At 46.3% G+C, this 25,893-nt stretch overlaps 1 long non-coding RNA gene across 1 annotated transcript in view; it reads right to left on the reverse strand.

The window, feature by feature from the left end:
• Positions 1-25,893, reverse strand: part of LOC144333521 (uncharacterized) — a 165,594-nt gene that overhangs the window by 8,104 nt on the left and 131,597 nt on the right. The window contains exon 3 of the long non-coding RNA XR_013402227.1: positions 2,673-2,712. This is a non-coding gene — a long non-coding RNA (uncharacterized LOC144333521). The remainder of the gene's footprint in view (positions 1-2,672; positions 2,713-25,893) is intronic.

Consider the following 25,893-nt stretch of genomic DNA (forward strand, 5'->3'; position numbering starts at 1 on the left):
TTAACATTGTTTTCCAGCCATGAGTAATGAGGCGCCACTGCTGGAGAGAGGAGCCTTTTCAACAGCCTCTCTAGGACAGAAAGGGAGAGCCACACTCAGAGGCACCCGCACCCTGGGAGCCAGCCTGGCCCCCGCAGACCCCTCTGCATCTCCAAATGAGGGGCACAGCTGGGCTCCTCTGGGGCTCAGTCCTGAAGGGAGCCCCCACCAAGGTACTCAGCAGAGCAGACGATGCATCAAGAACAGGGATCAGCAAGCTATAACACAAGGGCCAAATCCACCTGCCACCTGCTTTTGTAAATAAAGTTTTATTGGAACCCATTTGTTTAGATATGGTTACAACAGCAGAGCTGAGTAATGTGACAGAGACCTTATGGCCTGCCAAGCAAAGGAAAATATTTACAACCTGGTCCTTTGCAGAAAAGTATGCCCTAGAACTGTTTCATCCTGGACATTTGTGATTATTAATATAAGTCCCATAATCTCAAATTCTCTGTAACCTTAGGAATATTGAATGGTTTTGAAGTCTCATGGTTTTAGAATCTTCTGTGCATAGACTCTGGAACCAGACTTCAATCTCAGCTCTATCACTTCCTCAGCTGTGTGACTATGGGCAAGTTACTTAACCTTCTCTCTGCCTCAGTTTATTTATCTATTAATTGGGGGTAAGAATAGTACCTAGCTCATAGTGTTGTTAAGACTGAATGAATATTTATAAAGCCCATAGAAAAGTATTCAGCATAGGATAAGCTTTAAGTAAGTACCTGTTAAATAAGTGGATTCAATCTCCTGTAATTTCAAAATCCTCAAAGAATAGGATCTTAACCTTCCCCTACAAATGTCAGCCTGTAAGATCTTAGAATCTAAGCTGTGACAGGGAGAGCCCCCAACTTTCTGACACTGTACTAAATACTTCATGTGCATTATCTCATTTAATCTCCAAAACGACTCTTGGAAGTAGGAATTACAGGTAATTTACATATAAGGAAACAAACTTTGCAAAGGTAGGAGACTAATCCAAGGTCACAGGGGTAAATTGCAAAGCTCAGACAGGAGCCCAGGGTACCTGACTCCAAGCCTACCCTACCCCTCACCCACTGCCACAGTCTCTCCTCTGTACCTGTCACAGCGTCCTTCAGCCTCTGCTGGGCACCTGCTGTGTCGGGGAGCTCACTGCCCCTGGAGACAGCCAGCTCCGTGGCTGGAGAGCTCACACTGGGATCTGCTCTTAACTTACTTTTGCTCCTCCTAACCCCCTTGGTCCTAGTTTGTCTCTTTGCAGCTCTGAAGAGCCCAGGCAAGAGACCATGGACACTTCTGGGGACATCTCCCAACTTGCTGGGAGCCAGCAGCAGCCTGGGCCTCAAGCATTTGCAACAAACTAGACCCACGAAAAGACAGAGCTCCGTAGCTTTGGACAAACCATGCCTCCAGCAAGCCCTCCCTGGTACCAACAAGAAGCAAGGACTCTTCTTTCTCCTTAAGATTCCCAACATCCCTGCCTGAACCATCACTCGATGAGACAAGAGCCATGTCCTCATCTAAGTCTTGTCATAATACTCCTAGGACTCTCTAAGCCTTGTAATCTTTCTTCTTGCTGTCAGTGTTTTGAGATCTAGTCTGTCCTATGGTTCTGCAGCATAATGAAGCTCATCAAGTGCTGGTAGCATTGCTTTTATCCTCCGCATTCTTGACCTAGTAGGTCAAGAAAGTATTACCGTTCCCATTTATAAGATGATGTACCCGAGACCCAGAGGGGAGGAGGAACAGAAAGAAAAAAGAAATTATACTATAGCAGAACCTTCTGGTACCAGGCCCTGTGCTAAGCCCTTTGTCTCATTTCATCCTAACACATGTAGGTGCTCACCCCACTTTCCAGGAAAATGAACTGTGGCTTCTAAAGGAAATCCGACTTGTTCTGGGTTCCATAGACAGCAGGAGGAGGAAGACATTGATCATGCATCTACTGTGTGCTAAGTACATTCATACACATATATGCCTTATTCTGCCATCACACATACACAAAACCCGAAGGTGGGTCTTTTTAATGCCTGCTTGCCAGATGTGTAAACTAAGGCTCAGAGGCTGGGGTGGCTGTCCCAGGGGAGAGGAGCTGGGCCCCAGGCCTCGCTGGTGTGGATGAGGCACTCTTGCCCGACCCCAGCAGCCGTGGCAAGACTCAGACCATATCCTTTCAGGGAGTGGAAAAGGAAACACTGGGCCTTTTTACAGGGTTTCCATGTGCATGACCGGGAGCCCCTAAGGATGGCCGATCTGCCACGGATGGGAGGAATGGTTTGTTTTTTCTGTGGGCCACTCTGGAGCCTTTCAAAGGTGTGAAGTTCCATGGCCAGCAAAAGCTGATTCTACTGGCTATCCAGAGCAGGCCCTGCCTGGGCCCCAGCCCCTGCAGCCCCCACAGTCCCCACAGCCCCCACAGCCCCCCGCAGACCCCGGTCTCTTCATGTGCCGCCCATGGGAACTCCCTCCGGCCCACCTGGCCTCGCACACGCTGAAAGGCTGCAGAGTGACAGGCCGGCAACTGGACTCTGATGTTTATTCACCAAACACAGAAACAGCCCTCCAGGCTCTTCTCCACCGTCCAACCCTCTGCTACCTCAGGGAATAGGGGTCACCAGCCCACTCCCAGGCCAGGATCCCAGCACACTCACCTCTGGAGACCGGCCACAAGGAGGAGCATCCAAGCTGCTCCTGCAGGAAGAGAGACTCTGGTTAGACACAAGGAAGAACCAGCTGCCACTGAGGGACATTCAGCTCAAAGAGAGAAGAGGAATCTCCTGAAGTGCCGTGGCATCTTGGTAAGGACGACCTGGGCTCTTTGTAACCCCTGGGATGAGGAGGGGTGAGGCTGCATGATTCCCAAGCCCCACTCTCTACCAATTCTGACAATGTCATAATTCTGAGGTTCCACGGCATGAGACAGGGGGTCAGACTGAACCACAGGATCATTTCTAAATGCTTCTATCTCCAGAGCTGCCAAGTGATTGACGGGACAAGGCTGAGCAATTGTGTTGGAGAACTGCTTGGTTGCTTTCCTGTACATAGTCAAGGAAGTTGCACGGTCACTTTATAAAAACGGAACTGCTGGTATTACTGTTTTTCTGTTGTTCCTCTCCCCACTACCATTTTTATAACTGAACTGATTGCTTTGATTGGACTGGCCTGTTGTTCATCTAAACCAACCCCTTGCTGGACTCAACTGACAGGCTGTTTGTCGGCCACAGTCAGCTGTGGATGTGGAGCTGGTTGGTGTGTAGCTTTCCAGATTACATATTTTGACTAAATGGACTGGTCTGAGCCCTGCAATCACCCCAGCCCCACTCCCCAACCTCACCACCAGCCTTGGCCTTTCCAGAGAATTGCAGTTCCACGAGTGTCAGGCATAAATCCCGGCCAAATCCACCATGAAAGGACACACAATATTGTTACGGGTTTAAAACTGGGATTCAAATCAAGAAGGCAGAAAGCCCTGATGGAGGACCTGTTGTGCCCTGCAGCCTTGCCAGGCAGTCCACGTGGGCTGGACCGAGCCTGCAGTTCTGACCCTCGTCCGTGTCAGGGGGTTGCTGAGCCCCTAGCACAGCCCTCTCACTTGCCTCTTTAACTCACTTCCTTTCATTGCTGACAGGTCCACCAACTTTCAATGGGGCTGTGGCAAGAGCTACTCACCCGCCCACCCCCACGCCCATTCACCCTGCCCACCCCTCCTTGGCCTTTCAGGCTCACAGTGAAAGGGACTTGTCCAGAAATCGGGGATTTACCATTGTGCCCTTTGTAAAGACTCTCCATTTCCCTCAGCCCCACCCCTCCCATCTCCAGAATCAGTAGGGGTGGCCCCTGCAGAGCTGCAGATGGACACAATAGAGCACAACACACCCAACACCCTTACTTAGCATCAGGGCTGAGGCCTCAGAAACTCAAACTTTGTTTCGGAGCCGGAAGACAACCTCTAGATTTCTCCTGCCTCCACCCACTCCCCATTTTACAGATGGGGAAACAGAGTCATAGAATGAGGCCTCTTGACACCTAGTGTGCTATTCCATTAGCTCATTTGCACTCCCCGTTTCTTTTCTTACTTCTTTCAGAATTGAGGAGATAATGACATTTGTCGTTTGTGTTAACAATATGCGACACCACTGAAAACTGTGTACAATGGCTGTAACCAGCAGTCTAGGAAGTTTGGGGTTATGGTTTTGTTGTTTCACATCTGAAATAAAAAACTAGAGTCATGGAAATAGCAGGTCTTGGTTGAACTGCCTCTAAAATAAATAGAACCACTCGCCTAATTTGAAATTCAACTCACAAAAAGGAAAAAGCTAAATTGTAATTTTCCTATTTCTAATATTTTTTCTCCCACGTTTAGATTATTTAATACAACTACCTATTTGTGGGTGGGCCTGCTGGGGACCAGAAAGGAGCTCTAACTCGCCCAAAGGCACACAGCATGGCAGGCAGGTTTGGCCTGACTATCCTCTACCTCTCCGGCAGGCATTTCAGTGTTGGAAAAATCTTGGCTACATTGAAACGGTATTCCTAGAACCAGTTGGGCACTGCAATTTGGTTAGCTGTGTGGCTTTGCAGTTTCTAAACTAAATGGTTTATTAAGAATAGATGTGTCAGGCCGGGCGCAGTAGCTCACGCCTGTAATCTCAGCACTTTGTGAGGCCGAGGCAGGTGAATCACTTGAGGTTGGGAGTTGGAGACCAGCCTGACCAACATAGAGAAACCCTGTCCCTACTAAAAATACAAAATTAGCAGGGCATGGTGGCACATGCCTGTACGCAGCTACTTGGGAGGCTGGGTCAGGAGAATCGCTTGAACCCAGGAGGCGGAGGTTGCGGTAAGCCAAGATCACGCCATTGCACTTCCGGCTGGGCAACAAGAGCGAAACTCCTCCTAAAAAAAAAAAAAAAAAAAAAAAAAGGATAGATGTGTGAGATACCATCTCATGCCAGTTACAATGGCGATCATTAAAAAGTCAGGAAACAACACATGTTGGAGAGGATGTGGAGAAATAGGAACGCTTTTTACACTGTTAGTGGGAGTGTAAATTAGTTCAACCACTGTGGAAGACAGGGTGGCGATTCCTCAAGGATCTAGAACCAGAAATACCATTTGACCTAGCAATACCATTTGATCCAGCAATCCCATTACTGGGTATACACCCAAAGGATTATAAATCATTCTACTATAAAGACACATGTACACATATGTTTATTGCAGCACTATTCACAATAGCTAAGACTTGGAACCAACCCAAATGCCCATCAATGATAGGCTGGATGATGAAAATGTGGCACATATACACCATGGATTACTATGCAGCCATAAAAAAGGATGAGTTCATGTCCTTTGCAGGGACATGGATGAAGCTGGAAACCATCATTCCCAGCAAACTAACACAGGAACAGAAAACCAAAGACCACATGTTCTCACTCACAAGTGGGAGTTGAACAATGAGAACACATGGACATAGGGAGGGGAACATCACACACTGGGGCCTGTTGGGTGGAGGGGGTGGCTAGGGGAGGGATAGAATTAGGAGAAATACCTAATGTAGATGACAGATAGGGAGGGGAACATCACACACTGGGGCCTGTTGGGTGGAGGGGGCGGCTAGGGGAGGGGTGGAATTAGGAGAAATACCAGATAGGGAGGGGAACATCACACACTGGGGCCTGTTGGGTGGAGGGGGCGGCTAGGGCAGGGATAGCATTAGGAGAAATACCTAATGTAGATGACGGGTTGATGGGTGCAGCAAACCACCATGGCACATGTATTCCTATGTAACAAACCTGCACATTTTACACATGTATCCCAGAACTTAAAGTATAAAAATAATTTTTAAAAAAAGATGTGAAAGCAGCAAAAGCAGTTGATTTCAATGCTTCATCTATGGGAAGATTGCCATGATCTCTGAGCATTTCTAACCCAGGCTGCTCCCTCCCCTATGAGGTGCTTTATGTGAACCTGGGGCTGGGAGATTCTGCATGGGAACTGAGCTGGAGAAAAGATCATTAGAGGAAGATAGCCTCGTATTTTGGCGGTCACTGCACAGACTCTGTCTTTATGGTGCCTGAATAAAAAGCAGGAGGTTTCATATTTAAATTGTTTATCTTTGGCTAGTCCTTCTACAGAGATTTGGGATGAATTCACTCCGAAGGCAAAATTTTCTAAATTACCAGGGTGACTCTGAAGCTGACTTTGTTTTGCTTTTGGTTTATTCCTAAACGTAACAAAATCCCAAGTGTTAATCTCCGGCTGATATCTAACCATCCTCCCAGTGGGGATTTATGACTGGGTGATGAGCCACCACATCTCTCTGAACCCCGATGAGGACATGGATAACATCATCAACTCATCACTGAACCATCCTCATCAACCCAGCTTTAATCACCCCCAAGACTGATAACCATCGGAGGCTGTTAATTCCCAGCAAATTATCTAATCCACATGTTGTCCCATCTGTGTAAACCCAGCCCATAAGGATCATAAAATAAATAAGCATGAAATGGCTTATAGTTTCGAATCTCGTCTCACCTAGATAGGCCAGGCTGTATGATTTCAGCCACTATCATGGCTCCCACCTCCTTCCAAGGGGGAATGGGCAGCATGAGTTCCTATGTGGGCCTGCTCGATGCTGTTTCTAGGACGGAGGCCACACACACACCCCTGCCTGTCCCTCCCGCTCTCCCTCCCATATCCCAAATGAAGCTAAGGCTTCATTTCACTGATATGTTAATCACTGAAATAGCCTTGTCCTGCAAGACACAGGCATGGTGAATTAAGATGCTGGATGATTTGCAAAACGAAAAGCAAGCTGTCCCTTGAAAAATAGGGGGCTGGTAGGAATTTGTAATGATGAGAGGCAGGCAGAGAGGGGAGACAGAAAAGGAGGCCGGCGGCTCTAGGGGATGTAAGGAATGATAAAATTAGACTGCGTTGTCTAGACATAAGCACAGGGTTACCGAGAGGTTTCGCGTGTGTGTGTGTGAATAGGACTGAGCAAGGAATAGGGCCAAATGGCCTCTAAATCCCTTTTTGCCTCTGAAATTCTTCAAAGCTATGTCTAAAAGCCTATAATTGTAAAATTCTGTAACTCATAGATCTGATACTTCTCTAGCAGATACTCTCTGATTCGAAGGTTCTGTGATTCTAAGAGTTTATAATCCGGTGAGTCTGTAATTATAAACTGCTATGATTCTCTAATTCTAGACACTATGGTTCTCTAATTCTACCATTCCATGATGTTAATATCCTGTGATTCTAAGATTCTATCAGTGTTTCCTTAATTTAATACTCCACCATTCTCAAGTTCTGTGATTGAAAGAGGTCATGATTCTGTATTTCTATAAATTTATTATTTTATATTTATAATGCTCTACAATTCTAGTATTCTAGAATTCTGATTTCATAATCCTAACATTCTAGAATTCTAATGTTTTATGCTACTAAAAATCTAAAGCATTTATATGATTTTGTAAATCAATTTTTCAAGAATTCCGACAATCTAAGATTCTAACATACTGGGTTTGTAAGATCCTACAATACAAATTTTTTTTAATTCAATGTTCTATATTTTGAAGATTAAATCTCAAGAAGTCTTAGTTCTGAAACATTAATATTATATGCGATCATGATTCCAACATGTCTCCTATTTTATGATATCATCATTACAAATACAAAGTCATTTTATCTACAAAATGCAGGAATTAAGCTGCAAGTGACGAAGAATCAAGGGACTTCCACAGCTGTCCCCCTAATCAGATTGGAGCACATCCCAGGGCCGTGGATTCTTCCTCAGTGGCAAAGGAGACCTGAAGACAGCTGCTTTACCCAGCCAGGGCTCCCGGAGCTGCCTGGGAAGACAAAGGCAAGGAAGATGGGGGCCCGGCCAGGGTCAGGCCGAGGAGTTGGCCCCATGCCTCCAGGAGGCCCCTCCTCAAAAGCCAGGTTTCCAAACATCTGCCAGCATTTGGGTCCCGATTGCTGTCCTTTAAAAGTATCCCTCTCCTTTTCTTGTTCCCCATCAAGGGCTCCCATGACAATCATTTCAAGCAGCTAATGAGTTTCAGATGGGCTTTGGGAGCCAGGGACGGATGGACGCTCAGAGAGGAGGGTTCTTAGGCGGAGTTCCATGGGCAGGGGGAGGGGTGGGGGTCAGCAAGGAGAATCTTTTGTAGCTGAAGTATTAGGGGCCACCCACCCCTCCCAGGCCTGGGGACAGAACCTGGGAAGGAGCCCGAGCCAGGATCATGCTGCTTGCTCCTTCCTGCTCGCCCATGTTTGCTCGCTGTCGATATAGAGACCCATACTCCCTTTCTAACGCCTCACCCACTGTTTTGAACTTTGATGAAATAAAAACCCAGAAGCATTATAAGAAACAATGAGGCCTTCTTGAGGCCAAGATGTGATTACTCACCTGCTAATAGAAGGGTCTTTGCAAAAGACAGAAATCGTCCTTGTTGAAATTCCATTGTCTGTGATTCTCTCCCCTTCCAGATTCACAGGAGTACATCCAGAGGCTGCTGTCAGCTCTCATGGGTGGGGTTGGCTGTGGGGTCCCTGGGGATGCCGACCCCTGGGCCCTCTGGCACCACACGGGAGCAGCTCAGCAATCCTGCCGTTCCCTGTCCTGGACTGCTCTCTCCCTTTGGCCCAGGGCTCTGATGGGGGTGACAGTGGCCCCAAAGAGCTTTCTCCCTCCTGTGCCGGTGGGGAGGAGAGGCCAGGGGCTCAGGAGAGGTGTCCCAGCCTTCATTTCCATAGCATTCAGAGAGCCCAAGGAGCAGCCCGTGCCCAGAACCTGGCCAGGATTATACAGTGGGTTCTGCAGCGTTCTCACTCCCTGGCTGCCCGAGAACTTCTGCTGCTTTCAACGTCTAGTTTAGGGATTCACTTAAATGAGCAGATCATTGAGAAAGACACACCAATGCATTTCAGGTGTGTCTTTCACCTCTGCAATGCATTGGTGTGTCTTTCTCAATGTTCTGCTCATTTGTGGAGCAGGGTTGTGGAGTGTGTGGAGTTTCACACACTCCACAACCCAGCGAGGCCATTCCCTACCAGGAATGTAGGGGGACGTTCTGCAACAGGATGTGTATAGTTCAGGGTTTGGAGGGGGGGTCTCTCCTGGCAAGAGAGACCAAACCTTATAATTAAGTAACTCTCCGTTTCCTTTAAGACATCAACAACAACAACCACGTTCTCCCCAGTTGCCTAAACAGGACAAGTCCCCGGTTAAGCAGTTCCTGGTGGTCTGTGCTCACACATGTGCAGAGAGAGAAAAAAATCTGCCTGAAAGCTGGCCTCCCTGGCTTCCCAGCAGTGGGCCACCTCCCTGCCCCGCCGCCGGCCCCTCCCCCGTTCGCAATTAGGGGTAATCTTTTGTTGCCTGGAAAGTGTAAAAATCGCCGGCTTTTCTTTTTGCATGCATAATATCCATTTCCCCTCCAAGTGCATTATTTGGTTTGGGAATTACATCTATTTACAAGAGTAGATGTTGCACAAAGGTTGTGTTTATGTGGAAAATTATATCGGTGACACGGGCTGATTGGCATGTGGAGGCTGGGAGAGCAGGCCTTCTCATCAGCTTGGAATAACAAAATGATTGTATTTTCAGCAAAGCTAATTGATCACATACCTCGCTGGGCTATCTGTTTACTCAAAGGCCATCCAGGCCCTGGGAAGGTGGAGAGAAGAGAGCCCGGGGCCGTGGTCACTGCCAGGCCGAGCCAGCCAAGGGCTGGGGTGTGAGGCGGAGACAAAGGGCCTGGACAGGTCCTCAGGTGGTGAGGTTGGGCAGGGAGATGGGCTGACTGTTCTCCCCGGGGAAACCAGGCCCGGGCTTCACACTGGTGACTGTGTCCTTTCTCCAGACCCCAGAAGTCAGTATGGGGCAGCGCAGGTGTGGGGAAGGGCTGGTTGGAGTGGGATCTGGAGCCACTGAAAAGAAAAGTAAATTCCCTTCTCTCATCCATTTGAAAAGCAGTGGGCTTTAAGCTGGTGCTGAGCTGGCTGCACAGGGCTCGTGGGAATGAAAGCTCTGGAAATCTGTCTCCGTGTGTCTGTCTTGACCGAGGGACTCTGTCTTTGCTCTTCTCTGAGGAGCTCTAGATCAGGGGCCAAGACTGGGACTAGGAGGATGCATGGGAGAGAAGGACGTTATGGGGTGGGGGATGCTGTTAAACAGTACATTCAGCTTCCAAATCTGCAGACAGAGAAACCTGAACCCAACCCTCTCTGACACCCTGCCGGAACAGATCTTGCTCCTGCCTTTGGGGAAGGAGGTGCTTATCTTTAGGTTTATGACCAAAATTCCTGGCCCCAGGCTGACTGAGCCTGTGAGAGGTCTCCTAAGAAGATATTACCTCCCCTTAATTGACCCACACTGGCCAGGCCTCTTGGCCCAAACAGCTGAAGCCACCTAAAAAAAGCCCAGAGTTAGAACTGTATTTTCTCCCCAGGGTTAAAACTTCAGTTATGTGGGGGCAGAAAACAAAGCAGTTGGATATAGTTAAACAAGTATTTGAATTGAAAATGGACAGTTATTTGAGAAACGACTTGTCCGCAAATCACCAAGAAACATTAATTTACCAGTCACTTTGCAAACATGAAGTTCCTTTGAAAACTACTGGTTAAAAACAATCTGATATCCCTCTCCTATTTTATGAAGATGGCTGGTTATTTTGCAGACTCCCAGTTGGAGTTAGTCATGCTACTAGTTACTCTTTACAAACAACTTGGCACAAGCTTCAGCTCCTGGTTTGTCAGGTTAGAACTATGATTTGGTCTTTCTTCCCATTGCTGATCAAATTCAGATTTAGTTAACTTTTCCTAACACAAAGATTAAGAAATATTTGGGGGCAATCAATAATGATCCTTCACTGATTTCCTGGAGCAAATCCTAAAATCCTCAGAGACTATTCAACCCAACAGCCTTATTTTACAAATGGGGAAACTGAGGCCTAGAATATTCTAGTCTTTGCGATCCCTGCTGGTGACATCTGAGCCAGGTTTGAGTATTACTTGCGTGTACTTGGATCAGGTGATGCTAAGTAAACTTCAGGTGCTTTTTCTCTAAGCTCAGTCATGAGGTTTTTCACCTCTACCCAGGTCTGAGTCACACAAGTCCGAATTTGGAATATTTTAGATATTGTTGTAATAACCTTCTGGTAACGCTGTGTATGTGTGTTTGTGTATGTGTGTGTTTGTCCACCAGGCATTTCAAAATCTCTGGCCCTTCTGAAAGACAGGCAAGTTTATTAATGCAGAGCTCTCCGAATTGTTTTATAATTGGAAACATTTTGCAATGAAAGAACATTAATAAAACCTGAATCCAAATCAAACTTCTCTGTGTATGTTATTTCTACTCTGCAGTCAAAAGCTTTTATTAGATTTAAAACTTTCACTGTGCTTATCTCTGGCTGTATAATGTTCTACAATAAGAAAAAAAGTCCAATGACTCTGAAGTCTGGCAAAATAATATACTTTCTTGGATGTCTCTGTGTGTTGCCAATTAGCTTTGCCGTGAACATAGGCCCCCATCCATCACCCGCCTCTGGGTGGCTGTAACAGAGACCTAATTTGTTTCATATGCCCTGTGCTCTCTGAGCCATTCACCAGTGCCTCCAACCTGCTGAGGAGCAGCTTGGCTGGAGAAGAGATGAATGACAAGAAAAACCCAAGAGGAGACAGAGAGACCGCTTATCAGAAATGGGCCCTGCTCTACTCACTCAGTGGGAAAATCCCAGCCCTTCATGCCTCCAATTCCTTCCACCCACCTCCCACCCCACCCCTCTTTCTCTTTCTCCTCCTCTTCTCCCCTTTCATGACCTAAAAGACCCAGGACTCACAGAAGGCGAGGCCTTGAGTGGAGAGTGGAAAACTTAGCCTTGTCTTCCAACTTCCAAGGGCTGGCTGCGGTCCTCTCCCTTCCTGCCGGGTTCCCACTCCCTCCCACCTACTCCTTTTACAAGCCCAACGTTTAAACCTCCAGTTCCCTAGGAATTTTATGAATGCTCAGCACAAGCCAAAATAAACTCGTAAAGAAAAAGTTTCTAAAGAAGGTCATAGACCCGTACAGCAAGTGCTAAGCGGTAAATACAAAAGTTCTTGGGGTCTTTGGGAGCTGTGGTCTGGGTGGTGGAAGGTTGGGGTCAAAAGAGGGAAAAGGGAAGAACAGGGAGAAAAAGTGAAGTTTCCTTTTCTCTCCTAGTCCTAGACCCTCCGAGTCTTTATTGCTATTATTTTGTAAAGCCTTATAGTTTGATGCCTCATTTTATTGATGCTGTAGCCCAGAGTGTTGGAGGGATTGATTCAATGTCACACAGAAAGCTGGCCCGTGCGGTGCTCTGACACCCATGTCTGCAGGCCTCCCTCTCTGCGGTACTGACACGGTGAGGGGAGGAAAGGAAGGGGCCTTGGGATCACCGAGCGGCCTGTTTTAACTCTCTAGAGCAGTGATGTCCAATAGAACTTTCTGCAATGGCAGAAATGTCTTCTGTCTGTGCTGCCCAATACAGTAGACGCTTGCCATATATAGCTATTAAATTAAGTAAAATTTAAAATTCAGTCCAACCAGCCACATTTCAAGGGTTACCATATTGAATAGCACAGATATAACATATTTCTATCTCTGTAGAAAGTTTTATTGGATAGCGCTGTTCTAATGGCCACCGTCACCAGGCCCCAAGGATATGCTTGTGGTCATGATGCCAGGTGGCTCCTTCCTCTAGGCTTTCACAGCCCTCAGTACCTTCACTCCCCCTGTCATGACAGTTGCCACTCAATTATAAATGACGACGTCCTGTCTGTCTTGTCCACCTGAAGGAGAGCACTTTGGGAGCTGCGGTCCTGTCTCTTTTCTCTTTTCACCTCCACAGCATCCCACGAGATAGGTTCTCAATGATGATTTAGTCTCAGAATCTTAGAGTTGTAAAGGACCTTAAAGGGAGTCTAACAGAACTGCTCCCGGGGCAGGGACCTGCCCTGCAGCCTCTCAGAGGTAGCTCATTCACCCACTGTTTGCACACCTCTAGGGGCAGAGACCTCACTGTCTCCCCAGGCAGCTGAGTCCATTTCTGAGCGGCTGGGATTATTAGAATATACTTTCTCAAATCTAGCTGAAATCTCCCTACTTGCATCGTCTACCCTTGCTCTGCCCTCTGGCATCTCACAATATTAATTTATCAATTAACAAAAGCATTGTTTCTATGTAACGACCCTTCTAAGAGCTAGACATAGTATAATTCCTCCATGTTCCTCTTCAAACATGAAGCTTATCACGGAATGCCTAATTCTAGATGTGGGCTGGTCAGCAAGGATAGCAGATACTGACTTCCCTTGATCTAGAGACTATTCTTCTGCTAGAGCCACCCACACATTTAGCAACTTCATTACTCCATAGGCTCATCTTGGGTTTGGGTTGTGTAAACCTCCCAGGCCATATGCACGGCCCATGACTACGTTGCCCCAGTGGTGAATGGGATGGAAAAGGCCTCTGCCAATGCTACTCTTTGACCCGGATGTGCAAGGGCATTGCTCCTGCCTCACTTCTCAAGCAGTCTCATGCTTTGAGTGCCAACCTCAACGTTTTCTAAATCCCTCTCCATTGCCTGGGACTGACTAGGGCTGGCAGCATCGTGAGCCCAGACTGACACCTGTATAGGCCCTGGTCCATTTCTCCCCTTCAGGGCTCTTTCCAACCCTCTCCTTCACACAGGGTGTTGACCAGATGCCCTAAGGAGCTCTAGGATTTACTCCTACGGGCTTTTCCTGGGGCTGCATGGCCAGGCCCTGGGCCCAGTAGAGCAGTCTTGCAAATGGATCACTTCCACTGGCCAGTGTAGTACTTCTTTTGCAGGATCCCATGAAATTGGGCCTCCAGAATGGCACTGACATACTGATTTTAGGTGACAAATTGTTTCCAGAGACAGAGGCCTCACACACCCTAGAGGCAGTCCTGGTCCCTGTGTTCACAATCTAGTGGGAAAAACAGTCTACTCTGCAGCATTGGGAGAAAAGTGCTGGGTGAGCCCAGAAGAAAGACCCTGGAGGGCTTCCTAGAGACAGTGATATCTAAGCTGAGTCTAAAGAATGAGCCAGGAAAAAGAGAGAAGACAGAATTACAGGCAGAGAAAATGGTGTGTAGAAAGATACCTGAATGAGATTCAGCCTGGTTATGTAAGCTTGGGAAGATGGCTTAGCTTTTTTGAACCCCTGTTTCCTTATCTATGAAACTGAGAGAACAGTATGGGCCTCACAGGCTCAAGCCTTCATTTAGCCATTCAAAAAACGTCCTGAGAACCTACTAAGCCAGGTCCTGTGCAGGTGCCAGGGGCATTCAAAAGAGCAAGGCACACTCCTGCTCTTAAGGGGCTCCAGATCGTGGCCGTGCAGCAGCTGAAGGGCTGTCCCAGGGATTGGGCCTGGTTCCCCAGCAGCCCACAGAGGGCTGAGTTGACTCTGGCTGGGGCAATAGGGGCAGCTTCACTGACTTCCTGACCCTCAGGCTCCATCTTGAAAGAAGGATTAGTAACAGAGTCAAGGCTGAGAAGATGAGAGGGAGCAGTAAGTGCAAATAAAGCGACAGAGGGAGCAGTAAGTGCAAAGGCGCAGAGGTCTGAGAAAGTCTGAGATAGTTGGGGCGTGGGAAGTGGTCCCGTATGCCTGTAGTGCATGGGGCACATTGACCGTGGCTGGAGACGAGGCTAGAATTCAAGGCTGTAGCCTGAAAGGCCTCAAGTGCCCTTTAATACATGAGTGGCATTGAGCTCTGGAGGATTTTATGCCTGAGAGTCATGTATCAGATTTGCAGCTTAGAAAGTTTCTGTGGAAGCCAGCAAGGAGGCTGGACTGATAAGCAAGAGGCTGGAGGCTGAGAAACCAAGGGAGAGGCTGGCGGGATGTCCAGGGGAGAGACGATAGATAAGGCCATCACCAAGAGGGGCGGAGGGCCATGGCCAGACTGAAGCCCCATGCGGGAGGCAGAGCTGACAGGAGCTTGGTGATTGGAGGATGTGTGTGGTGAGGGAGAAGTGGGCCCATGAGTGACTCAGGTGTGTGCCGTGTTTGTTTTGCAGAAGGAATACCATTATTAACCACAGTATTCCTTCAGGAAAACAAACAAGGGCACACACGGCACACACCTGAGTCACTCATGGCGCCACTTTCATGTATTGAGCATGTATTTTGTGCCAGGCAATTTGCTACGCATTTCACATGCATGATCTCATTGAATCCTCACAGTAATTCTGTGAGGCAGCTCCTGTTTTATCTCCCATTTTACAGATGAGGAAACTGGCTCAGAAAGGTAAGGTAACTTGCCGAAAGTCACACAGCAGACCCAGGCTGGCATTCAGGGCAGCCCTCAGCATGTCCATCCTTCCCTCTCTCCTGCTTTTCTCCGAGGCTCAGGCTCTGGGTTCCCACCAAGCCGTCCACACCCTGTCCGATCACCCAGACACTCAGGCACAGGATGAGCCTCGCACGCCTCTGCAGGGCTTTCCTGCAAAACAGCCCAGTCTCCTCAACTGCGAGGAGCCCCACACTCACTCATCCTCCATCATCCACCCATCCACCCAACACACTCACTGAGCTCCGCTGTGAGCCACAGCCTGTGTGGAGCCTGGAGACGGGAAGGTGAAGAGATTCACAAACCTGCCCCCCCCACCACCCCTCAGTGCATTCAGCCCTCAGCCCAGGGCAGGGCAGGGGTCCCCAGCTCTGCAGAGGCTCCTACCCAACTGCCCTGTCCAAAGGCACGACTCCATTCTCCCTGTGCCTCTCTCAACCCTGTGCGGATTGGTCAGACCCTCATCACAGGTGAATCGTGTTTCTGCCTGTTGTGCCCATCTGCCCTATTCGAGGCAAGCTCCTCATTAACTGAATTGTGTCCTCAAATTTCCATGCTGAAGTTCTAACCCCCAGGCCTCAGATGAGACTGTATTCAGAGGTGGGGTCTTTAAAGAGGTAATGACGGTTAAATGAGGCCATGAGTCTGGGCCCTGATCCTTATAAGAAGAGGAGATTAGCACAGACAGATCTAAGGCAGGACTCTCTGAAGACACAGGGAGAAGACGGCCATCTATAAGCCAAGGAGAGGGGCTGCAAAAGGAACCAACCCTACCAGCACCTTGATCTTGGGCTTCTGTCCTCCAGAACTTTGAGAATCTGTATTTCTGTCATTTGAGCCAGTCTGTGGCACTGTGTTGTGGCAGCCTGAGCTGACATATACTCACTGAAGGACACTGTCTTCTTTACTCCTTCTTCTCCTGAGTGTAGCATTGCATCCCACCCAGGAGTAGGCTCTAGGTAAATATCTGTTGATTGCATATGTGTGTGTAAATGTGTGTGATGCTTATATATGTCGGAGCATGCAAGGATCTGTGATACAGTGTGAATATGTGTTTCCGAGTATATCTATCTGTAAGAGCAGATGTACCTGCCAGCGGGCACGTGGTCAGGTGTGAACAGAGGTGTGGTAGGTGCAAGAGTGTAAGCATGTGCTGTGTGTGTGTTCGTGAGCTTTCCACACAAGTGTGCATCTGGGCACATCCGTGTGCTCACATGAAAATGAGTGTGTGTCTGTCTTTACGGGTCTAAACATGTCAGTGAAGATGTGTGTGAACTCAAGTCTGGGTCTCTGTGTGTCAAATGTGTCCTTGTACTCGCATGTGTCTGCCCTCCTCTTCCAGGAATGTTCTGTGGCTGGGGCAGTGATGGGGTCTCTGCCCCAGCTGAGTTCCTGGAAGGCATCGGAACTGCTGGCCCTCCATGAGGTGGACTCACTCATAGAAAGCGCTTTCTGAAGTGAGGTTGGGCCCAGCTAGCATAGGCCCAGCCCTGAGGGGTAGTGGAGGGGAAAAACTGAGAAACTCTGCCAGTGGTGGCTCGCCTTGGACCTGTCCCTGTCCCCGACCCACAGAGTACTCTCAGTTCAGCGGTCAGACCTTTGCCTATGTAATGTGTCCCTTCTTGGGGCACTCGTTCCCTGCTCCTGGTTTTGTTCCTCTTATTGAGATGATGACTGTGACAGTGATAGTGGATGGTATGTGAAGATAATCGTTATGCTTCATTCCTCCCCTTGTAGTTTCTTCTTGCCCTCCCCCTCACTCCAGCAGAGACCGACTCTATGCTCATTGCCTCATGGGAGGTGTGTGGCAGCAAAAATGTGGCCAGCAAAGGCTCCTGGCTTTTCTTTTCAAAATCTTAAGCCCAAGAGCACTGAGAGGGCTTGCAGAGGAGATGGAAAAGAGAAGCAGGGCTGTGCAGAAAAGCTGAAACAGAGAAATGAGACGAACCAGCTTGGAGACACAGGAAGAGGCAGGATTTTCCACAGACCCAGGCTGTGCAGAGGAACAGAGCAAGATCTGTGGATCCCTAAGTGGAGAGGACTGACTGCTCTGGGGATAATGCATCTGTGGGAGGTAGGTCTAGACAGACACACCCCCAGTACAGCGCAGGAATCTCCTAGAGCTGCCAGGCCAGATGGGGCCATGTGACGGGGTGAGGGACAGCTCTAATGTCGCTATGAGTTCAGCTGACTGACAACCACTGACAACCTTAGCCCCCTCCCCACCTGGAACCTGCATGACTAAGGTCACCTTTCCTACCAGCTCTGCGAAGTGGGGACTCAAATGCCAACCTCTACTTTAAGCAATACGGGGGCTCACTGTGTCGTGCATACTTGAATGTGTGGACTAAGATTCACGCCCACGATGGTGTTAATAGCCAGCATCAGTCTTTGCATGAGTTCATCTAATCTCAAGGACAGCTCTAAGACGAAGGTACCATTATTAGTCCCTTTTTAAAGATCAAGAAACTGAGGCATAGAGAAGTTAACTTGTTCCACAGCTGCTCTGTGGCCGAGTCAGGATTCTAAGCTATCTCAGTTCCTACACCATGTCACTAAATCTTCCTAACCAGCATTCCTGCCAACCCTCTCCATAGACTCCACATCTTGAATGCGAATCTAAGCCTGTAACACCCCCACCATGCTTCAACCCTCCCATGACATCTTCATCGTCGGAATGAAGTCCAGCCTTCCCTCCTCAGGGCCTGCTCAGTGACCCACCCCTCACTACCCTTTCCTTTCCTTTCCTCTGCTTCTCACTGTGCCCCTCCCTCCAGTCAAGTTAGCTGCCCCCTGCTTTCTGAACACAGTTTGCTTTCAGGCCTCTGCACCTCCACACCACCCTGCCTGTTCCAACTGCCTGCAATACCCTTCCTCTAAGAGCAGGTCACAGACCACTTCCTCCAGGAAGTCTTCCCTAACTGCCCCAGTCCTGGCTAGAAGGGGACTTTATAGTTCCCCAGATTCTCCTTTAGACTCCTCCAGTTCCCACTGGTATTTCCCCTATACAGCCCTATTCACTTTTTACCTGAAGTGTGTCAGCCCACAGACTGTGAGCTGCTGCTTTTTTTTTTTTTTTTTTTTTTTTTTTTTTTTTTTGATATGGAGTCTCTCTCTGTTGCCCAGGCTAGAGTGCAGTGGTGCTACCTTGGCTCACTGCAACCTCCGCCTCCCAGGCTCAAGCGATTTTCCTGCCTCAGCCTCCCGTGTAGCTGGGATCATAGGCATGAACCACCATGCCCGGCTAATTTTTGTATTTTTATTAGAGACAGGGTTTCATCATGTTGGGCAGGCTGGTCTCAAACTCCTGACCTCAGGTGATCCGCCCGCCTTGGCTTCCCAAAGTGCTGGGATTACAGGCATGAGCCATTGCGCCTGGCCGACTGTGATCTTCTTGAAGGCAAAAATCATGTGAGATTCAACCCTGTGTCTCCTGAGCACCTAGCACACAGTAGATAGATACCTAGTAAATATTTGGTGAATAAATGAATGAATGATGTTGCTCACCATTCAGGCCTAAGCTAACACCTACCTCCTCCAGAATTTTCTCGGATAATAAATAGGGACCAGGAGGGGAGGAAGGATGGAATTTTAAGCCAGACATTCTCAGTTTTGTCCCTAATGTCTGTGGACCTATCAGAATCTGAATCTTAATACCCCTTTCCCTAAAATGGGGGTAGGAAGGCCCCTGATTTGAGAACAGAGGAGGTGCTGGCTGTGAGCACACTTTGTAACCTACAAAGCCCCAGGGAACCCCCTGAATGTGGCTCCAGTTTCCCCGGCGGCTCCTGGGCTGGGGCGTCTTAGCCTGGCTGCTGGGCGTCCTCGAGCTCCACTTGCACCCAGGCCTCCCTCTCTGGGCGTCGAGTCTGGCGGTGCTGACCCAGCCTGGCCCAGAAAGAGAATCTCAGCTCAGGAACTGCAGGGCCTTGCGGGGGAAGGTCAGGCTGGCAATTTATGGTGTGTGGGACCAACTCCCTCCCGACACATGATCTGTCAAGGGCGATGTTTTCCTTGGAAAGCTGCTCCTGCGTGGAACCCTCTTCCCGGCAAGGAGCTCTCCCTCAGGTGCTCAGAGTTCACCGGCAGGCGACGGGAAGGCAGGGCCTCCTGGGAAGGGGCCGTTTCCATCAGAAATGACAAATGGATTTCCTTAGCTCCAGGCCTCAGTCCAAACACATTCTGCTGGGCAGAACGGCCCGTGCAGGTTCTGAGAGGGCCATGGAGCTCTCGTGTGCTGGGAGGGAAGCCTGGCCTGGCTCTCTGCCCCTTCCACACCAGACCCTCTTGGTCTCAGAGGCTGCAGAGTGGCCACAGAGACAGAGATACAGGGATGCAGAGACGGAGGGAGAGAGGCAGAGATGTAGACACAGGCACAGAGAGATCAAAAGTCAAAAAGACTGAGAATGGCACAGAGACAGAGACTGGGCAGCAAAGGAACAGAGGAAGTGCCCAAGAACAAAAGCGCATGGTGGTGGAGAGCCTCAGAGACAGGGAAGGACAGAGCAAGGAGGGAGAGGGGATGGTACACCCGTGCAGTAAGCGGCCGCGGCGTGGGCTGGGACCACGGAGAGGCAGCAAGAAGGCCAGAGAGGCAGCAAGAGAGAGCTCCAGACAGAGCCATAAGATGAGACAGACAGGGAGTGAGGGCCTAGGATGAAGTGAAGGAAGAGGCCAGGAGAGAGAGAAGAGAAGAGCTGTAGGCGGAGGGACCAATGTGGAGGAGGCTGTCACAGTCCACACAGGACACCGAGGTGAAAAAACCAAATTTCTGTGACCCCAGGGAAAGACGTGAGTTGGTTTCACATTCATTTAGAACAAATGTACGGGCCATTCAAATCTCAGGCCCTGTCACACAAACCTGCCTGCTCACCGGCTTCCCGGACAGCAGCAAGTACCCAGACAGGTAGGGGATGAGAGCACAGGCCCGTGGGGTCCCCACGGGAGGGGGATTGTGTCAAAGGCCTGGGGTGGGTGAGCTTGAGGGGAGCTCAGGGAGGTGGAGGAAAGAGCCCTTTTTGGGGGGCTGCAGTGGTGGCGACGCTGGAGGGCTGGTGAAGCAAGAGCTCTCAGGAATCCTGGTTGAGCTGATGCGGGGGAAGAGAAGAAAGGAAAGGATCCCACTTGCTCTGAGGCCCAGGACCACCGCGTTTTTCATAGCTAGGAAGTCCAGCCTCCACTAGGACAGGAATCCACTCAGTAACTATTTATTGAGCCTCTACTAAGTGCCAGGCAGTCCTCCTGTTGCTGGGGATACCACAGTGAACACAAGAAATGTGCCCTCAGGGTTGCTTCCTGGTGAGAGGAGAAAGAGAATAAGAAACAAAGATGTGGAATGTATGGCCTGTCAGGAGGGGATAGGAGCTGTGAATACAAGTGGCAGGGGAAGAGGAGAGAGTGCTAGGAGGCTGGTGATTTTAAGTGGGGTGCTCACACCAGCCCAGCCCAGGGAAGACCCAGCAGAGAGGCCTTGAGAGTGTGGAGGAGCGAGCTGTGAGGATGCTAGGGAAAATGGGCCCGGCATGTCCGTGGACAGCAAGAAGAGTGGGCCTGAAGGGAGGGGACACGAGGCCCAGTGGGAGATGAGGGCAGGACTAGAAGAGGGGTCAGGCCTTGCAGGTCCTGCAGGCCCATGTAGGTGCTGGCTCGGGTTCTGAGTGAGATAAGGAATCAGTGGGGGCTTTGAGCAGAGGAGTGACGTGAAACGATTTACTTTACTTAGGAGGTGACTGCCATAGGTGTGACAAGAGATGGTGGTGACTTGGACCAGGGTGCTAGCTGTGGAGGTGGTAAGAAACTGTCAGGTTCTAGATGTTTCAAAGGTAGAGTGCACAGGATTTGCAGACAGATTGGTGTGGGCATGGTATGAGGAGGAGAGGCAGGAGTCGCGGCCTCCCTGCCAGGGCCCTGCACCTCTGCTGTCACCTCCTGGGGCTCTTTTGGACAGCCCTGCCTGAAAGCCAGTGCTTCCCCTGGGTGGTGCTCAGACCTGCCGTCCAGAAAGGCCCATCGTCACTTTTCAGTGGGCCTGCAGTCAGGAGGACAGGGACAAAGAGAGCTTCAGTCTCTTTCTACCTGTGGACCATCCAGAGAAGCCCAAGGAGCTGAGACCATGTGAGGGAGACTGAGCCTGCCTTGCCATCTGACTGCCACTCTACTTGTTCCCACCCCACCCTTCTAGTGCTGCCTCCTGCAGGAGAATGTCTTTTATTTCCCAAAGTGTTGACTGCATTGACTGCAGAGAACACAAGTGGTGGTTGAAAGAATGAAGTGGACTGCAAGAACTAACCTAGGTAAAGCCCTGCACAGTCTCTATTCAGTAAAAGGTATTGATGATCCTGATAATTATTATTGATCATTAAGAGTCAAACAGATATGGATTTGAATTGTGTCTCCTTGAACAAACTATTCAACTTCTGAATCTCAGAGTCTATACCTTCAAAAAAGAGAGCATAACAGAACTTCCCTTGCACGGTTGTTAGATTAAATGAGATAATGAATGTGTGAAATTTGTCATGGTGTCTGGCACAGAGGAAATACAGAAGTGGATGGTCAAATGAGTGTTGGAGTCAGCTTATTCCATCTTGTAAAAGAAAGATTATTAGATGTTCAGGAATTGTATAAGCTAGTTATTATTAAAACTTAAAATATATAAACTTACAATTAAAGGCATTGTATTAAAAACAATGGTAACATTCAAACCCCATCATTTTCTAATGATTTACGCTTTACTGGTATTTATACTCTTAACAGCTATTGTATCTGTGTGGCATAGATAGATACTACATAATGATATGCTACTGTGCATCCCATCTCAAGTCTTTTTAGTGATGTCATGTTCGTAGGTTGGAATTAGCTATGATAGGAGTAATCATACCCAAAATTTGCAAAGACTACCAATCAGGGTTTGAGTTATTGTTTTGTTGAATGTCTAGATTTAAGAAAATGGTGGAGAAAATGTAATAATGCAATGTAAACTTAAAAGTATGTCATGTCTGTACCACAAAAATTTGAAAAAATTCTCTTTAGCATTCAAAACTAATGTGCAGTTCAGCAAGAAATTTGTTCACATCATTGATGAATGAGTGAAGTTGTGACATAATGTCTTTGTTGATATACTTTCATCTTTCTTGTTAATGTAAACAAAATTATCAACCAAGGTTTCTGTAAGAATACATTCATTCATCAGTTGTAAGCACTAGCTGGCTATGGATAAAAAAATCAACAAAAGCATTCTGTAAGGATTAATTGGTAATATGCAATCAACAATAAAATAAATACACTGTACATTTAATTATTTGTAAATTGTGTGCTACACATTCTTTGTATCAGTAAAATGTATAATAAACATATATATGTACATTATACATATATACACACATTTCTTGAAGGACAGGTTTAAATATTTGCCACTACCCCACTGTTGTCATTAAATCTATTACTGTTGTTATTACATATAATTCAATGTGACTTCTAGTACTGGCAGACTAATTAATTCAGACCAGAATCTCCCGTTAAGCACTATAGAAAAGCTGAACAATAATAATACACATCTGTTCGAAGACCTTGGAGAGCTAACAAGGCAGTGAAGAATTATAGGAACAAAACTGAAAGAAGAAGGAAACTCAGACAGAAAGACTTACCATTTAAGGTTGCTTTTTGATTAGGTGTATCTGCTGATTTCAGAGAAGACCGTTGAGAGGCTGAGAAACTGAACAGAACTTTCAACAGATTCACGAAACCAAGCAAACAAAAGCTAGAGTTCAAAGTCTGCCAAGAAAGAAGGAATCTAGTAACACTTAAGGCTTTTGGTGGAGATCCTGGTGACTACATCCTAAGAGAAGAGGGTGAACAGGAAATAGACTGCCTTATGAGGGACTATGGCCTAGTTTTAAATGATCTTAATCACTGATTGTATTAAAGTGAGCTAGCATAGATAGTACCCACAACCACTATTAAGAAAAGGTAAATCATCTCTGGACAAATATGTCAGCCCAGGCCTCAAAATGATCTCTATAGTTTTTCATAGACAATGTTTAGAAAACAACTTAAAATATCTAGGCACATAAGACTGCAAATTTTAAAAATATGGAAGATACAACAAAACAGACCTACAGGGAAGCCAGATAATTTAGTTAATCAGACATAGATTTTAAAATAACCACTGTTATAAGAGAAATAAGTTCTACTGTTAGACAGTTCTGTAGAATGTCTATAGTCAATAATATATAGTTTCAAATAGCTAGAAAAAAGATATTGAATGTTCACACACAAAGAAATGATAAGTGTTTGAGATGATGGATAAGCTTATTACCCTGATCTGATCACTATATATTATATGTATCATGGCATCACTATGTGCCCCATAAATATGTACAATTATTATGTGTCAATTTAAAATATTTTTAAAACATTACTAATATGTTTAGGAAATTAAGTAACATTTGGAGAATTTCAGCAGAGAAAATAAAACAAAAAAAGAATTAATTGGAAATTTTAGAACTGAAAATTAAAATCTCTGAAATTAAGAACTTAATGAATCAATGGATCAGTTTAATGGCAAATTGGATGTAGTTGAGGATAGAATTAGTGAGTTAGAAGACAGGTTAGAAGGAAATAACCAGAATGACATACAGAGAGCAAAGGAATGTGAAATACAAAAGAGAATGCAAAAAGGGCCTAACATACCTATAATGTGAATCCCAGATAGAAAAATGAGAAAGAATGGAACAGAAGCAATATATAAAAAGATGATAAATGAGAACTTTCTAAAATTGCCAAAAGACATCAAACCACAGAATGAATAAACTTTGAAAAACCCAAGAAGGATTAACTCAAAGTAAACCATATCATATTATAGTTAAACTGTGGAAGATCAAAGACAAAAAAAAAATCTTAAAAGCAACCAAATTAAAAAAAAAAAAGACATTACCTTCAAAGGAGAAATAAGTTTCTCAACAGAAACAATAAAAACTACACAATAGAATAACATCAAACAGTTGGAAAAAAAAATCTTAATCAGAAATTCTATTCCCAAGGAAAATATCCATCAAAAATTGATGGTAAAATCATTTTTAGACAAAATTTAAGAAATAAAAGAATTGCAACCAGCAAACCTGAACTATAAGAAATATTAAGAAAGTTCTTAAAGGAAAAATATCCCAGATAGAAAGTTGGAGAGCCTGAAAGAAAGAAAGTACAATAAAAAGTATGAGTGTATGGGCAAATAGAAAGGAATATTGATGATGTAAAATAACAACAGCAATATCTTGTGTAGGTTAGAAATATAAATAATTTAAAAATATGAAAGAATCCTATTACATTTCAGAAAAGATAAATGTAGTTAAATTGTTCTAAGGACCTTGCACTTTCAGGAAGAAGTAAAAGTATAAATTTATATATTATATAATGTTCAATAAGTTAAGAATACATTTTATAATCTTTAAATAAATAAGATATTAGTAAAAGAATAAAAATAATACATGCAACAGAAAGCAAGAAAAGGAAAAAAGGGAACACAGAACAGGAAGAACAAATAGAAAGTAAATGATGAAATGAAGATTTAAACCTATATAATTTAATAATTACATTAAAATATTAATGACCTAAAGTCTTCTAATTAATTAAAAACCAAAAATTGTTAGCCCATATTTTAAAATGAAATCAATTATATGCTGTTTATAAGAAATGTACCTAAAATATAAATAAACAGAAAGATTGAAAATAGAAGGATGGAAAAGGACATAACGTATGCTATGATTTGAATATGTTGCCAATGTGATAGTATTAAGAGGTGGGGCCTTTAAGAGGTGATTAGGCCATGAGGGCTCCTCCTTCATGAATGGCACTACGTGCCCTTATAAAAGGGCTTAATGAGGGAATTCAGCCCTTTCTCGCCTTTTGCCTTCTGCCATGTGAACACAGTGTTCCCCTCCTCAGTAGGACTCAGCATTCAAGGCGCCATCTTGGAAGCAGAGAGCAGACGCTCATCAGACACCAGATGCCAGTGCCTTCACTTTGAACTTCCCGCCTCCAGAATTGTGATAAACAAATTTCTGTTCTTTGTAAATTACTCTTTCTGTGGTATTCTATGATGGCAACACAAAATAGACTAAGATAACATGCAAACTATAATTTAAAAAATTGGTGTAACTATACTGATATCAGACTATGTAAATTTTAAGGTAAAGTTTTAGTAAGGTTGATGGATATAAGATCAATAATCTAAAATTCAATTTTATTTCTGCATCTCTTTACCAAACACTTCAAAGGTGACAGATATTATAGTACTAAACAATGTTTATTACCTATAAATAAATCTAATTAAAGGCATATACAATCTCTACATCAAAAACTATAAAACATTGTTGAGAGAAATTAAAGAAGCCCTATGGAAAGACTTTCCAAATTCATGTATTAAAAACTCAGTGTTGCAAAGATATCAGTTCTCCTCAATTTGATCTATAGATTCAATGGAATTTTAATAAAATTCCCCACAATTGCTTATGAAAGCCGAC

This window comes from Macaca mulatta, chromosome 1, assembly GCF_049350105.2.
Source record: "Macaca mulatta isolate MMU2019108-1 chromosome 1, T2T-MMU8v2.0, whole genome shotgun sequence".
Lineage (NCBI taxonomy): Eukaryota > Metazoa > Chordata > Mammalia > Primates > Cercopithecidae > Macaca > Macaca mulatta.